The 15,215-nt window shown below is 32.6% G+C and overlaps 1 protein-coding gene across 1 annotated transcript in view; it reads left to right on the plus strand.

Annotated features, from left to right (window-relative positions):
- The first annotated feature begins 610 nt into the window (after positions 1–610).
- SP1173 (major facilitator superfamily domain-containing protein SP1173) overlaps positions 611–15,215 on the plus strand; it is a 184,572-nt gene continuing 169,967 nt past the window's right edge. The window contains exon 1 of the mRNA XM_072530382.1: positions 611–783. The gene's annotated coding sequence lies outside the window, so the exon portion shown is untranslated. The remainder of the gene's footprint in view (positions 784–15,215) is intronic.

Consider the following 15,215-nt stretch of genomic DNA (forward strand, 5'->3'; position numbering starts at 1 on the left):
TGTTTTTATTTTTTTGTAATGATTAATATTTATTATTTTAGTTTTGACTTGCTGTAAACCTTGTTGTAACTTACAGTCAAATAAATTATTTATCTATTTTAGCTATAGGTCTATACTAGCTACCTAATTGTATACTTAGTTTAAACAAAACTGTAATTTTAATAGAAAAGCATTATTATTTTAATAATGTCGTTTTATATAGACTGAAAGAAGCTTCGCTTCTATTGGGTATCCCATATCATGACACCTCATTTTCTTTTATTTTTAGAGCATTATGCCATAACAAAGAAGATAAATTCTGATTGTAAGTGGTAAAACTAAAAAAACGGGAGATAACGGCCATAGACATTATCTTTAGCACTGTTCATAGCATATCAAAATAATGAGCCTTCAACCCTATAAAAGATATCTAACTTGAATTTTTAGTATTTCAACGGAGATATGCACACACTTCCGCGTTCACAAAAACATAAAAATGTATGAAACAATAGGAAAATCTAATAAACCACCGCGGTGTCGCCATCATTAACGAGCCAAAACATAACGGTGCAAATGACGTGAAAATCCGCTATTCAGAGCTTCCTTCACGTTTTACGTTCTGTGTTTTACACACTCACACTAGTTGCTGCTACGACTTTGTCGAGGGAGATTGTGCGTCGAAAAGTTTGGAGAGTGCGGAGATAAACTTTTGGCAAAAGTAGAAAATTTAAGTTTATTTTTGTGTTAGTTTGTGATTGTTTCTATTGTTAGTGAATGGTATTTTCTGGAGCTTTTCAATAAAAAGTAAGCATTTAAAAACTTTCGAAAGTTTTGGTTTCTCCCGATTTCAAATTTTGATTTTATGTAGGGTCCCACACATTTTTTTATTTCGTCGTTTTAAAAAATATGTATTTTACTCATATATATGATTTTATTAATTAGAGTAATTATTAATTTTCTTTAATGGTGATTGTTGATGTTGGATCCAATTCATATGAACGTTTGTTTAAATATTTTAAGTAAAGTTTACCTATATTAAATGCTGTTTTATAATCATATTGAAGGGTTACTACCAGACAAAAAGAAATAATAGTGAACAACAAAAAAGGGGTAATGTATTAAGCGCACTTATGTGTGTAAAATGTTTAAAAAATTTCAAAAGTGTTAGCTGGGAGCTGTCAGTCTTTGGCCATCGTGGAGCAGTAGTCAAAACTCAGCTTCTCTTTATGAAAGACAACCAATAGTCAAGAATTAAGAAAAATGTAGAAACAGATTGAATGCAGCGTAACTTTAAGCCCCCTTCAATTTAGTTTAATCAAATTAATATGAAAGATATTAGACATTTCTATAAATTTGTGTTAAATCTAGCTGAATAATAGAAATAAAAGTAATAAAAATTGTCAGAGATAAAGAACAACAGTTGAGATATCATTAAAACAACTTCAGTTCTTATGATATAGATTATTAGATATTCAATATTTTTATCCAGAATAGATAATCCACGGTCAAGAAAAGCGAGACTACACACAGCACAAACAGTTGGTCGACTTATGTAGATAAGACGAAAAGTTCGGATTCGTTCGAGAAAATATTACCAGGAACTATTTTTGCATAATCAGATTCTGAGACATCCCAGACCAGAATAAGTTTCAAGAAGTCGCTCATGCGAAAAAATAGTTATTATTTATTCCCCCAAGTTCTTAAGCCACGTTATTCTTCGTCTTCCCACATTTCGCTTTCCTCGAATTTTGCCTTGCATAATAAGCTGCAATAATGAGTATCTTTGCCCTCTTATAAAATGACCTAAGTTCTCAAGTTTTCTTCTTTTGATAGTCAATATTATTTCAGCTTCATTTCCTATTCTAGTAATTGCTGCGTTTGACATTCTTTGAGTCCATGATTGTTCTGTAACATCACAATTCAAAGGCGACCAACTTATTTTAATGCACTTGTTCCACGCTTCCAAGCCATAAAGGAGAGTAGTGAATACGTAATGCCGAAGCATTCTTAGGCGTAGTCCTAACCTTATATCCCGACAACAAAGAAACTTTTTAAGTTTAAAGAATGATGCACGTGCTATTTCAATACATGTCTTAATTTCTTTGATTTGGTCTACATTTGATGTTATCCATGTTCCTAAGTATTTGTAGGTATCCACACTCTCAATTACAGTATCCTCAACAGTCAAATATAGTATCCTGAACAATCAATTGGATGCTTTCCTGATTTAGACATGATCATGCAATTAGTTTTTTTGAAATTTATCCTTAGTCCGTATTCATGACAGCATTCATTAAATCATTGCATTACGTTCTGTAAATCATTGCTGTTATCCTTCATTATTACTGTATCGTCTGCAAAACGCAAGTTATTCAAAACTTCTCCATTGATAGATATACCTTCTATTGAATCTGACAGCGCTTCTTTAAATACCGCTTCACTGTAGGCATTGAAGAGTAGTGGTGACAGTACGCAACCCTGGCGGACTCCTCTCTGTATTTTGATATCTCGAGTGTTCTGGTTTTCAACTCTTACCTTGGCAGTTTCATTCCAATATTTTTGCTTTTTAATATATTTTTTTAAGTTTTCTATGTTTAACCTTCTTCTTCTTCTAATCAAATGCCTTTTTAAAATCTACAAAATATATCTACATATTCATGCATCTCTGAGCCAGCACATTTAGCCGAACAAAGCATCTCTTGTGCCATACTATTTTTTAAGCCAAATAGTGTGTCACTAATTTTATATGCAAGAGTTTCAACAATTCTGCTGTGTATTATTTTCAAAAATGTTTTAAGTGTGTGACTCATTAAAGCTATTGTCTGTGATCTGAGCAGGATATTGCACTTGACTTTTTGGGTATTGCCACAAAGGTCGATTGCAGCCATTGACTGGGGATTGTGGAAGTCTGATATATTAGATTAAAGAGTTTAACCTTTACATCAATAACATCTTCATCACTGAGTTTTAATAATTCAATGGATACATTATCTGGTCCGGTAGCTTTGCCTTGTTTTGTGTTTTTGATGGCATAGATGACTTCTTCCCGTAATATTGGTGGTCCGATATCCTCTGTGGTTTCTAATGATAGTTCTTCTCTTTCATCATTAAATAGCTTTTGGATGTAATTAGTCCAGTGACACAATCTTCCCTGCATATCAGTAATAATATCTCCAATTGTATAAATGATATTTTTTGACTCAATAGAATTTTTTTATATCTTTTGGATCACTTTGAACAAAAAAGGTCTATTGCAATGTTTTTCTAGTCGAGTTTTAAACAATGATTTAAAGCTAAAAAAAACGAAAAATTCATATTCAATCATTCATTATATGTGTCAAGATTAAGTTCAAACCTTCTATCAGTTTGTTTCCTATGAGAACTTTGGTCTTTCTTTATTTTAAAACATTGTTTTTAAAAAATGTTAATGACTATAACTACCGCTCTATAGTTATAGATTTTTGAATAAGTACACCTCTGACGTGCTTTTCGCCTTAGCTAATGCGCTTCTTTGAAACGCGATTGAAAGCACAAGCACAATTGAAAAACAATGTTTTAAAATAAAATAAGCCCAAAATTCTTATAGGGAACTATAGTATATTTGAAAATTATTGATAGTACAAATTTTATCACAAAGGTCCAAATACAGGGCTGGTCAATGCAGAATTAACGTAATAATATTGATACCTTCTTATCTGAATTTTCACTCGACTTTAATATGACTACCCCGACAAACCTCAAATACAATACATCATTATAATGCAAATGAGCAAACCCTAAGAGATTAACCAATAACTGAAGGCCTTAGTGATGGAGAACATAAAATTACTTTCATATAAAAAAAAAACTAATAAGTATGTCAATATTACGTACCCACATTAATTTCTATAAAATACTAAATATTGGTTTAAGACATTTCCTTACATTTAAAAATAATATGAAGCGTTGATTGGAAAGAGGATAACATTCCTGTGAACCATGTTTTTAGAAAATATAAAAAACTGTTTTGCACCGAAGCCGCTAGTTTTACTAAAAACATTTGTATTGAACATTTGTGTACTTTGACAAGGTACATTTAATGCCAAAGTACTCACAGTCCATGCCTATTAAGTAAGTAAGTAGTTATCGATATTTGAAAGTACAAAAATCTTATCCTTTTTCCACTCAAAACAGAGCATTTATAAAGAACTAATTTTTATTTCAGAAACAAACTTGAAACGAATGGCATTTATATTCTTTTTAGTGTTCAGGGTCACTGTTCTCTCTATTTGTTGTAGGATTTGTATCATCATAGAAGGCCTTGTCGTCTTCTGGCATATAATGTATTATTTTGGCAACGTCTTCTAACTTCTTGGAGTTGATGGGAAGTTTGCCATTGTATGCTTTCGAGATGGGAAGGTTTACATTATCTTGTTTCTTCGTATTAAAAAGATCATAGGTGAAACCATCAATGGATTCAGACGCCTTAATACAGTCTTTCATTGTTTGGGTATATGTTAAAATGTCTGTATTTGCTTATGGTAAATGACTGTTTTTTTTGACAGTCTTTTTAAAATATTGTGGCCACCATCTTTGAAATCCATTATATCGGTATTTGTTAGCCGTTTTACTTGGAACTTATTATTGTTCCCTTTCTTGAAAGACCATGATTTTGTTGTATTGATCAGAAGAATAAATCCTATTAAATTTTTTAAAGAGTGCTTAATAACTGAGAAGTTTCTGTCACAATGCAAGAAACTATATGACCTCGTATTGGAAAATATTGATGGATTTCTTGAAATCTACTATTCACTGTCAGTGCAGTAAACAACCTGGTTAAAGTGTGATTACGGTTTTGTCCTGTGCATGCATCGCTAAAGACATGCAAGATTGTCTGTGTATGTGTAGAACATCGATATATCATGGTCAAGGCTATCGACATTAAAAACATAATACCAGGGTTTGCGTAAATAAAACATTTCTTGAACTGCCAATAAAGGAAGGGGAAGGTTTTGCATATAATCAAAGACTATTGCTCCAACGTCATTTGTCTCCTTACTGGTCTCTTTGATTTCTTGTAGTTTTTTATATGTCAAATTTAGATGTCTATTCCAGACTCCGAAGGTTATTAAGCGACACTTTTTCACATTGCGCGGATAAACGATAATATTCCAGTAATATTATCGTTTTTACGCTCAGCCAATAGAAGATACAAATATTCATAAAATGGCTATCTCACTTTAATTCGCTATATTTTTGGAATGTTATCCCTTTTCCAATCACCCACTAGCGTCATATACACTTACTACATATATAATTAGTAATATAAATATATAATTGCATACCTAAATAGATAACTTGTCTTCTTCCGATAAGGAGGCATCATTTTCATTCATATTTCCCACAGAAATAATAATTGGTTCTATTGTTTACTGCTATCTTTGTCTAGATATTTAGCTATACTTAGCTACATTACATTAATATAATTATCATTCTCATCTACTAATGTGTCACATTCCCATTTTTTATTATTTTTATTCTCATTTGAAACACGTATGTGCCACAAAAAGCTTTAGAATAATGTTTCGACATATAAATATAGGCGATGGATTCGTTCGTTACTTGATGAAAATTCATTTTATATAACAATAAATAAAACACTGAAAACTTGGTTTTCAAAACTTCCACAAAAATTTATTATATCTTATCACTATAGCTGTTTCGGTAGAGTGCCTTTCTCAAGTGATCTATTTTTGGTATAATACATATCTCTACACTTTATAATCTTTAATGAAATAGGTTAAGGAGGACAGAACTGTTAAGTTGGTCATTCAGAACGTAACGACCTAGCGAAACTCTTTGCGGTAGCTCTACAACCTATAGATAACCGGTAAGTTTATGCCTCACATGGATAGAATAATTTTATAACAACTTTGCCAAAAAACTTTGACTTCAGGTGAAAAAACTTTAATGGGGACTATTGTTGTTTTTATTTATTGTTGTTATCCTTAAAAACTATAACCTCACCATAATATCACAAATACATGGCAACAATATCGTTGTTCAACTCAATGGGTAGTACTTAATTTTGTTGCTTGAATTTTGTTTATCAACGTAATAAAATTATTTATTGGAATACGAGATCTGCCCAGAAAGTATTAAAACCGCAAAACCTGAACGGCCGACGACAAAAATCGAATTATTTATGGAATACACTACCTTTTATGGAATGAATCGCATTCGATTCGAATTCAGTTTTTCTTGTATTCATTTTTTCACATTATAAAGTAACGCTCCAATGATTTCAATATTGACCAAAGCGACAGGGTCGGGCCAACATTTGATCAAATAAAGGAACGCAAGGACCCTTTGTAGAGGCGGAAGATTTAATCGAAATATACTAAAAAGATTAAAATTTATGGATGGTGCGATGTTAAATAAAAATAATGAAAAGAATTCCAAATACCAGTACCACCAAATTTATTGCGCAACAGTATATAAACACTTAGAAAACAACTTACTGTTCTAAACAAATATGTTAACATTATTAATGAAATATATACGGTTTTTAGAGAAAATTGATAAGTATTTGTTTAAAGTTAAACATAAATAAAAAAGGGTGCATAATAATGTGGTAGTAAGAAAATTATTACAAAAATATAATACAAAAATATAATTTGAGCTAAAAAATCGCATTGAGAAACAAAACAATCAAATGGCATAAATATAACAAAATTAAAACTGTTTGAGTAACTTTCGTAAAACACATTTAGTGGCTTTAATACTTAATAGTTTTGTCTGGAGTTTTAGCTTCATTAATACTCCAGTGGTCAGAGACGAAAATAGCTCTAAAAATTATACGAACAAGCTGAATATATATATATATATATATATATATATATATATATATATATATATATATATATAACGAGTTTATTACAGCTGCCGCCGTTTCTCGCACCCTAGCTTCCAACGCTTGCGATCGTTCCAGTCATCTACTTGTAGACCCCTATCTTCCATTGCACCTTTTACTTCTTGTCTCCACAATCTTCTTGGTCTTCCCTTTTTCCTGCGGTTGGTGGGGATCCACTGTAACATTCTCTTTGGCCATCGTTGATCATTCATCCTTTCTACATGGCCATACCATTTCAGCCTTTTGCATTCTATAGTTTCCAGGACGTCAATGTCTATGCCCATACGCTCTCTGATTTCAGTATTCCTTACTCTATCTCTTCTAGTGAGTTGGCAACAAGCTGAATTTTACTGGTAATATCAATTTTGGGATCCCAAAAAAATGTAACAAATTTTACCACTTTTAGCCCCCCGGCTACCCCCTCAAAAAAACCACCTCGAAGGGGTGGGGAACGGAGAAAATCTATTTATCAAAAATCGGTACGCCATAGAAAAAATGTTTCAAATAAAAAATGTAGATGGGATAATTTTGAACAAAAATGTTTATTAGTACTTTTTGTGTAGAATAACGGTTCTCTTACAAAGAACGTTTGAAGTGACTGGTAATTTTGAATATCAGTTGAACACGCAAGAAAACAATTTTAAATAAATTGTATCGACTCAACAGTAAAAATTCCATATTTTTTAATAGATAGAGTGTGCTATTGACAAAAATCAAAATGCTTTTAAAAGGCGAAGAATGCAGCTTTTGTTCCAAATGACGTCAGTTTTATAAAGGTGTTAAATAAATAAAGGTTGCGCGATTTTTACCATTTTTTATGGTTTTCATAAAATCAATAAAATTTATCACTTTCTTATCAGTACCAGACCGATCACTACCAGAATTTCTATTGTTAGATCCTAATATACATTACCTATAGTATACAATTTTCAAACGATCGAAAATGTTTAAAACTAGTTTTTTTATTACACAAGTACGTTTTTCGAAACTACATAAGCATTATGTTACATTATGATGAATAGATTTGGTCTGTATTTGGGCAGAAATTATTGTGATATATTGTCAAATAAATTTAAAATTAAAAAACACTTCAAAAAGACACAACAGACATTTAATTTAAAAGGGGGTACTTAGTGGCACTACATCACTTGTAAGGAGTGTCATAATTTGATAATTATAAGTTGGAGTTATTGCACACCCGAAACTTATACATCTACCTTTTTATATATTATCATTGTGCTGCATGTTCTAAATAAAAAATTTCAATAAACTAACACACATTTTCAAAATATACCTCTTGAATAAAAATCAATTACTTTTAATTAATATAACAACACATCACATTCATTTCAACAAACAATCTACACAATACCTACTTCCTAGTTTAGTTGTTAATATCTTTTCCCTCAAGAACTTTCCCCTCTATCTGTTACATAGTTACAGTAAAACCGATGATCACCCGTCACCATTTTACCATAACATTTTGAACCATGTTTTCTAAAACAATAATAATAATCTTGTATCGGCATGTAAGTAATATTTATTAGTTATTTATTTCATTTAAATTTTACGTAGATTGTTTTTTCAATCAATTCATCATTGATTCATTCATTCAATGTATGTTCAATTAATTTTAAAGTCATATTTAATAATCACACACATATAATATTGGCATAATTGCTGTATATTCTTTACCAGCCAGTACCCTAATTTGGGAATTTTTATAATTTTAGCATTTAGTTTACCATGTACCTTAAGACCTGAAGATGCATAGCAAATTATAGTATGCGAAACCGGTCGTTGGTGGTAGAATAAATTGATTGTAAGTCTTATTCTTATTCCTTTTTACCTATTTGAAATTGACTCACACAGGCAAAATATTCAAGATTCTAGTAGGTTTGGTTGGAATAAAATATTAGCCCACTAACTTAAGTTTGCTGAAATAATAATGATTCAGTAATTAGTAAAAAACTCAAATTAACTAAAGTTATATCGTCTAATAAACTTGCTTTCCGTGATCGTCAAACTCCTCTAACGACTATTTGCAACAAAGGATTATCGCAGATCCAGATACAAAAGATTGAATCCAAGATAAACATATACACAGAAAATCATTCAAATTATATAAAAACCTTTATAAATTGTATAAAGAATATTGTATCTATGCACCTAGATGTTAACCAAGCCCTTGATAAGGTTTATTCAATAGTTTTCCTATATAATCCGGAATATGACAAGGTAGCGTGACATTCCAGTAGACAGGAATTATCATCGGCGCCTTTGCAAATGACATTACTTTATGTGCATTTTATAAAAGTCCAAAAAACAGCTACATCATATGTTCAAAATGATATTAAATCATTTACTTAACCTTTATTAGGGCAGGTATAAGAAAACTGTGGCCATAAACATATAATACATGATAGACCGATTGTTGCAATATCAACGCGTTGCCCCAGTACGACAAAGAAAACTGATGCAAAGCAGTACCTGCATTTCTTTCTAATGGGTCGGGTTTATCGACTACGTGATCTTCCCATTGGTCATTGAGGTCCGTCATCGTAAACTTGGTAAATTAGAAAGAGATGCAGGGACTGTTTCGTCTATCTTGTATTATAATGTCCATGACTGTGACTGTGGATCAGGGCTATGTTAAGCACATGCCCATATATAATAAGACAGCTCCACAGAGACATTTTTGGTGATTTATCTATGCTGAAGAAGAGGTGTTGTGTTATGGCAGGAACTTCTAAAGCAGAACCATGACTGAAAGACCAGAACAGTGAATAAAGAGCCTTGAATGAAAATTTTTATAAAATGAATATTAAAATGTTTTTATAAACGAAATGGATTATTCTAGACCAGATAAAAAGTGTGGCACCAATGCGAAAATAAGAGCGTAAACGAGCATTTGCGTCCAAATGCAAATAATCCACTGTGAAAAGTCGAATATTTAGTTTCTGAAAAAATTAAGGAAGAAAAGGGATGAATGATTAGGGATAAATAATGTTAGGATCTAACTTAAAACATGTGGAAAAGTCTAAGTAAGAAAGCCGAACTTTAAGAGACAAACGCTAAGAAAATATTGACAATTTAGACTTTACTAACACTAGAAAACACTGGAAAACAAATTTTATGTATTTAGAATGCTATTTTAATAACAAAGTTTTAATATGAAAACATACGTTTATTTTAATCACAAAAACCTTACTTTAGGAAGTGAGCTTGATCTATAATAACTTTCAGACAAGTCATAGTTAAAATAATAGTCACACATCTATAAAATAAAGATGAATTTGTGTTTACCAAAAATTGGTAGATCAAATCATTGCATACATTAATAAATAAAAGTTTGAAGCCTGTCCTGTGTTGGCAAATAAAAAATCTTAAGTGTCTAGCAATACGAGAGGTAAAAATAATGCTGTTTTGAGCATGAAATATGCATGAGTATAACCAGAACATTAAAGTTTAAAAAAGAACAATATAATCAGATGTATAATGGACAGACATCAAGTGATGTAATACACATTGAAACTTCAGACCGAGAGCGTGTTTTGGTTTTTCTCTTTGTGTGGTAATGATTTTAAAAATGTGGGCTGGCAAAATCGTTCAAATACAATGGAATAATAATAAATAGGAATTACGAGGATGTAAATATCAATCTAACAAACGCCTTTTAGTATTTGTTTTCAAAATAGTTGTAGACATTGATGACGTTTGATCAAGAAAACTTTGCGATTTTTCTTACTAAAAAACTTTACATTTTGGATATTAGCTACTTAATTGTATGTCGTGACAAATTTGTTATTAATATAGAAATAGTAGAAAATTTTTTAGTTTTTACCATGGAAATGATGAGAAAGGGCTACAGAAATACACCAAAATGCCTGTAATTATTCGAAATGTCAGTAAATATATGTAAGCTTCTCGTCGTGTGGATTTGAATTGGGTTGTGTTTGGTTATGGTCTCAAATATTTGTCCGAAAATTATTGCATATTGTCACTACTTACCTATGACTAAGAAACTAACGTTGACAAAGAATATAATAAAAAAAATACGTGCGGAAAATGAAACGCTGTTTGCAAAGAATTTCCTTGAGATACCGAATCTCCAAATGAAGAAATACGCCAAAGAATACAAATAACATAACACGCACCATCGAGTGAATGCCAAGACAAGATATTTTCCAGAGCAACAGCCGTCCATTATCAAGATGGTCTAACAGTATAAAACGTATCAGCGAAATTGGTCGTACGCTACACAAGACCGGGAAACATGAGGAGGTTAGTAGAGACCTAAATCCAGCAGACACAATCATGATAGCCCCTCATTATTGGATATGATCCGGTGCTCTTCTCTGCAGATTACGCAGTGTTCGGACTCCTTACACATTTCGAAGGTATGACCCTCTTTTCCACAGCTATCACAAAGTCGGGTGCGGTCAGGACCGTCACACTTCTTCGCATCGTGCGGGTGGTTCCAGTATCGCTGGCATCTTTTTATTAAGAAACCTCCGCTCTACCTCGCAGCGTGCAAGGCCAAGCTTGGTGCCCGAAGTCGAGTATTTTCCTTGCCGCTTGCGCTTAGGCGTTAAGGATGACTGTGACTGCCTTAGTATTATATTTCATGGGGCGGATCTGCTTTACGGTAAAGCTGGGCTTCCATTGGCCTAGTTATTGTTGGATAGTGAGTTTAATGTGCTCTTCCTTCGTATCTTATCGTATCTTTTTTAGATACGATAAAGCCGTACGTAGGTTTCTCTCGCCGCGTGGTCGTGGTGAAAATCTGCACCTATGTCCCTGTGGTGGATGCAAAGATCACTTCCGCCTTCTTACGCAGTTTCGCTACCGGCCTTAGGTAACGTAGTAAAGAGCCACAGTGTCCTCGGATTTGGTTTCTTCTACGACACGCTCGAGAGAGTGCCAGAGTTCCGGTGTGCTGGTCACGAGTTTATGACCATTTCCGTCTTAGTTTTTCTCTCCCCCGCCTTCTACCGTAGTGGAATTTTCCAAAACCTCGAAGTTTCTTTTAAGGGTGAGCAGGTCTGGATATGGATACATTCTAGTGTCATTGGGCTCCAAGGCTACGACCTTCACACAGCACTTGGAGTCCAGAAGGTTCGAGACCTCTATGTTTGTCTTGTTGAATACCTTGTGGGCCAATCATAACGAGCATGCCTCTGAAAGTCAGCAAAAGTGCTGACTTCTTCGAGGCTCGTCACTCTGATTGCCCCGGGAGGATCGTGCCCGAGGGATCGGTTTTGGTTGCATATTCCACCGTGGCAGGATTATGCGCTATTGCTGCAATGTTGACCACGTTCACTTGCGTGTCCGTGTTGACTGTCGACTGTCATTCTCTCTACGGGCTCTGTAGAGAGTATTTCATCCTAAATACCTATGCGGATTTCCATATGATAGATATATAGTTCAGGATCCTAAATCCTGTTAATCTATGTTAATAGAGGAAATAATAGAACCAATTATTATTTCTGTGGGAAATTAATAAACTGATTATGATGATGATGCCTCCTTATCGGAAGAAGTCAACGTGTATTTAGTTATGTAATTATATATTTATATTACTATAATTATAAGCTTATATGACGCTGGTACCCAAAGTATATTTATTATTAAATTTTAATGAAATGTCATAAACCAATATTTAATATTTTTACAAAGATTAATGTGGGTACGTAATATTGACGTTTTAGTTTTTTATATTAAGGAATTTATGTGTTTTGTCACTGAGTCGTTCAGTTATTGCTAATCCCTTGGGGTTTGCTCATTTGCATTTTATGATGTATTGTATTTGAGGTTTGTCGGAGTGTTCATATTAAAGTCGAGTGAAAATTCAGATCAGAAGGTATCAATTACTACGTTTTTTATGTATTAGTAAACGCTGTATTTAGACCTTTCCTATAAAATTTGTGCTATTTATCATTTTCAAATGTACTATAGGTTTTTACGTATTGATAGTCACGCTTATATTTAGAAGGTTCAGAGGCCAGTCAGAGTAAATAAACAAATAATAAAGATGACTTTCTTAAACTTTTAGGTTTTTTTGTAAAATAAAATACAAACACTTCTACTGGTAAAAGATATAGGTTAAATGATAACCCACGAATTAAGTTCAACATAACAAAAACATAGGTCTACAGGAAAACCTTATTTTACTAAAAATTAACATAAACAGTATAATTAACCACGGAAGTTAATTTATATAGTCGTCATTACCAAAGTTGGTCCATGTAATTTTCATCATTTTCACTTCTTTATTAGCGTGAGTATTTTGCTTTAAGGTCGACGATCGTCTCCTGTCAATGACTACACAGGTAAAACTAATAAGCGGTTAATTATACGCCAGCAGTACTTAAAAACGTCTTTTTTTTCTGGTTTACAGGTATACAGGGTGAGTTATAAGGAATTGTTTATATAGTCGGTTCGCTATATTTACGCGGGTTTCGGATTAAAAATTTTATTGTAAGTACCCAGTTTTAATTACCTGGAAATTAAATGGAAAATCTTTTATATAATTGACAGTATAATAAGGAGAATTACTTCATTAATGGAGTCTAATGTGGCTAATATAAACCTAATAATAATTTTATATTACACTTCACACAGAAAATATGGTCTATGTATATTTGTTCCATAGAGAGAATTTCTAATGAAAAATAAAAAAATTTAACTTGCCAGCAAAAATGAAAATCGGTCATTATCATCAAAAATATCATAATCGTCATCATCATCACTGTCATCACCATTAATTGTTATTATGATTTCACTTATTTCGTTTATTTTATTTTCACGAGTCCACCAATCTTCTATTGGTTTCTCGCACTTGAGTATACAGTTGCACCACACTTCTGGAGTTACAATTGAAAGTGCCTTTCGCCAAGTTTCCCGAACTGCGTCGTCGCTATAATCGTTAGGCCCAATATGGTTGTCATAATATTGTTTTTCTATTCCCCATATATATTCGATGGGATTAAACTGGCAATGATACGGTGACAGACGTAAAACTTGATGACCGTAACTTCCAATAATCTGATCCACAACAAAGGTTTTTGGTTTTTGCTTGGATATTTGCCAAGCGTAATAATTCTGATTTTAAAATATGTTATGTAAATGGTATATGCTCCTTTGTCAACCATTCTTTAATTTTATTAACAGTCCAAGAATTCGTTGGACTTTTGTTTAATACTTCAGAATGGTAAGGTGCATTGTCTAAAATAATTACGCTGGGCTCACTTAAACCTGGGAGAAGTTTTTCATGTAACCATTTTACAAATATTTCTGTGTTCATATTATCGTGATAGTCACTTGATTTTGATTTAGATGAAAATATTAAATCAGCACCTTCTATAAAACCCGATTTCCCTCCTGCATGTAAAATTATGTGTCGCTTCCCTTCTCCATCAGTATGTTTGATAGACTTTACGTTATCATCTTGCCATATTCTCTTGGTTGCACCCCTAGAAAATATCCATGTTTCGTCTAAATATATAAAATTTGCCCTTTCTTCTTTTAATTTAGAATATTTTCTTAGAAAGTTAATTCTTTTATGCACAACAGAACTTCTTTCACAAAGGGCTTTTCTGTTATCCTCCTTTTGAAATTTAAAACCCAAATTATGTATCACTTGCCATAGACTTGTTCTGCCAATTTCGTCAAATTTTCTATCTTTTAATTCCGAGAGAATTGTATTTAAGGTCACATGTTCCTTGTTGGCTTGCATTCGATAAATGGTATCACGAATTTCAAATTTTTTTCCATCTGGAATATCTTTCGTTTTCAATGATAGGCGAGGTTTTCGGTGATCTTCTTTCGGCCGTTCATTATTGCGATTTTGTAATACTCCTCTTAGTTTGGTTTCACTATTTCCTAGAGCATCACATACGCGTTGTTGAACAGACATTACCGATTTTAAAGGACCGCCATTTTCTGTTTCATCCGTAAAATACTTATGTACACTACAAATTAGACTATCTACATCTAACACACGTGTAGGCATTTTTAAATATTTCCACCAAACATACAATGTCAACACTGGTAAAGAGTCAATTCAACTGCAATATTGTAACAAATTTATACCTACCCTAATGTTATTTTAATGTATTTTAAAATATGACCATTAATGCAGTTTTTACCCAATTTTCTGGGAAGTCGTTTACTGCAACTGGTTATCAATGAGTCATTAGCATAATTTTGTTAATCCGAAACCCGCGTAAATATAGCGAACCGACTATACTCCTACCTCGTATGGAGTCCCATGGGGAATAATAAATGCCCATTAATATTTGTAAGACATATTAAATGTACTACCATCTAAAGTGGTTTTACT

The sequence above is a fragment of the Diabrotica undecimpunctata genome, chromosome 4 (assembly GCF_040954645.1).
Source record: "Diabrotica undecimpunctata isolate CICGRU chromosome 4, icDiaUnde3, whole genome shotgun sequence".
In the NCBI taxonomy this organism is placed as follows: domain Eukaryota; kingdom Metazoa; phylum Arthropoda; class Insecta; order Coleoptera; family Chrysomelidae; genus Diabrotica; species Diabrotica undecimpunctata.